Source organism: Bos grunniens, chromosome 15 (assembly GCF_055505025.1).
Source record: "Bos grunniens cultivar Pamir isolate PY7600 chromosome 15, Bosgru_T2T1.0, whole genome shotgun sequence".
Taxonomy (NCBI): Eukaryota; Metazoa; Chordata; class Mammalia; order Artiodactyla; family Bovidae; genus Bos; species Bos grunniens.
Genome location: NC_141179.1, coordinates 51310544 through 51313151, shown reverse-complemented (window position 1 = coordinate 51313151; position 2608 = coordinate 51310544). Strand labels below are relative to the sequence as shown.

General features: G+C 45.1%; 1 pseudogene; it reads left to right on the top strand.

Annotated features, from left to right (window-relative positions):
- Window positions 1–235: 235 nt before the first annotated feature.
- LOC147358171 (RNA polymerase II subunit A C-terminal domain phosphatase SSU72 like protein 3 pseudogene) lies at window positions 236–1310 on the top strand (annotated as a pseudogene).
- Window positions 1311–2608: the final 1298 nt, after the last annotated feature.

The window sequence follows — 2608 nt, the reverse complement described above, 5'->3', positions numbered from 1 at the left end:
ACTTTGCCTAAATACAAAACTAGCACTATATGCACAAGCAATGAAGGGGTTAACTGGAGATTGCAAAATGCTCTGTGATGGCTGTTGGGGGTAGGCACAAGTTTGAGGTAGAAGTTGGGTGATTTAATCACTGGATTGTTCTGGTGATTGGATTATGTTCTCTGTTCAGCATCCACTATCCAAACCCAATCACTCAAGCTAAAAGGTGGCCTGAGGGGGCTCTTGAGTTTCTGTGGATATGTTCCCTATGGATATGTGTACATATGTAAGTATAATTCAATAAACTTTATACCAGAAAAACAAAACAAAACCCCAGTCACTCAAGATTTAACCCAATCACCAATGAAGAGATCTCCACTCATCTAGGGCTAGTGCCTCCGTATAAAAACGTTCTCTGTTTTTTGACACTAATACTCTGGAAGAGCTGGGCCCAGGCCATGCTCTCCCAAGTTTCAGAGTCCCCTCAGCCTCTGAATTCTGCTTATCTGCTTGGAGTCCCAGGTGGTCCCCGCCATGTCCGTCTCCCCCCTCAAGGTGGCTGTGGTCTGCATGAGCAACATGAACAGGAGCATGGAGGCCCACAGCATTCTCAGGAAGAAAGGTTTCAGTGTCAGGTCTTTTGGAGCTGGGTCTCGAGTCAGGCTCCCAGGAACTGCGCGCAACCTCCCTGTGGTTTATGATTTCTCCACCACGTATGAACAGATGCACAAGGACCTTGTGCGCATAGACCGAGAACGCTATACCAGCAATGGCATCTTGCACATCTTGGGAAGAAACGAGAGAATCAAGCCTCGCCCGGAAAGATTTCAAGAGTGCAGAGATCGCTTTGATGTCATCTTCACCTGCGAGGAGAGCGTCTATGACCGGGTGATAGAAGAGCTGTGGGTCCGAGAGCAGGAGACTTGCCAGCCTGTGTATGTGATCAACGTGGATATGGACGACAACACGGAGGACGCCACCCTTGGGTCTCTGATCATCTGTGAGCTCTGTGAACGCCTCCAGCAGGCAGAGGACATGGAAGGCAGTCTGGCTGAGCTGCTCCTGGCAGTGGAGAGGAAAACAGGAAGGAGCTTTCTGCACACGGTCTGCTTCTACTGAAGAAGAGAGCAAACCATGGCTGACTCTCGGCTTCCTCCCTTTACCTTGGTCACATTAAATGACACCAATTTGTGCATTAGTCTTCAAGGTTGGCTTAAAGTGTTTCCTAAATCCTTTTGAAACATAGTCCTCCCCTCTGATTTTGATTAGAGTTTTGTAACTGAGAGTGGGTTCTGGCTGCTTACTGCTCAAAAGCCAATAAAGAGGCATGTTTAGTGGAAAGGAAAGTTTATTTTGCATCCTGGCAACCAGGTGGAGGGGGCAGGGGAGTGTAGTTCAGGGAGAAGGACAGACTCCTCTCCAAAGACTGTCTCTGCCTCTCTGACAATCAGTGGGCAAGAGTTTTTATAGACAGAGGGGGCTACATGCAGAAACAACTATGGTAGTCATCTTGACATTGGTCATGAGCTGATTTGATCTGCATCATCTTGATTTTTTAAGTTCAGTTAATCTTCAGTTCTATGGTTGGTTTGTTCCTTTTATGAGCAATTTCAAAATTGTGGAAGCTTATATCATGGATGGGGCCAGTCTGGTGGCTCAGTGGTAAAGAATCTGCCTGCAATGCAAGAGACACAGGTTTATTCCCTGGGTCAGGCAGATTCCCTGGAGAAGGAAATGGCAACCCATTCCAGTACTCTTGACTGAAAAATCCCATGGACAGAGAAGCCTGGCAGCTCCTGTCCATAAAGTCGCAAAAGAGTCTTAGCAACTTAGCGACTAAACAACAAAAACAGTAAATGTCATGGCAAATGCCTAGTCATTGTGTAGTTAACCCATGGGGCATGTGTTTCAGTATCTACAAGATAGCTCACAGAATATGTCTCAGAATATTACCTACAGCACTTATGGGAGAACTAAAGATACTTAATTATCCTTAGTGACTAAACTATTATTTAGTTTTGTTAGACTGTTTTCCTTTGTTTCTGCCTTTTCTCACTTCTGTGATTAAGCTTATTCTTTTTCTTTATATTTGAATGTACTGGGTCTTCCATGCTCTGTGTGGATTTTCTTCCTTGCAATGTGCAGGTTTCTCTTGGTTTGAAGCACCAGCTCTAGGTGGGCAGGCTTCAGTAATTGCAGCATGCCAGCTTAGTAGTTGTGGCCAATGGGTTATATTGTCCTGTGGCATGTTGAATCTTCCTGGACCAGGGATCAAACCTGTGCCCCCTGCACAGGCAGAGAGACTCTTAACCACTGAACTACCAGGGAAGTTCCTAAGGTTATTTTTTGACTAAAGTTGTTTTCACAGACAAAGGCTGACTGAGGACCTGGCAGGGAAGGCCCATAAGGCCCTGATCCATTTCCATTTGCTCTATTCAGTTCATGCCCAAGATCTAGTTCTTCATGACTTATAGGATCCCTTCAAGTCTGGGTCACTGACTGTAATAAAATTTCACACTATATTTAAGTTGTGACTACTTTTCCATTTATGCCTGGTGTTTGTAAGACTTTTCTCTTACAAATGTTCTGCTTCCCTTGTATTCTTGAAGCTATTCTTTGTACAAATTCC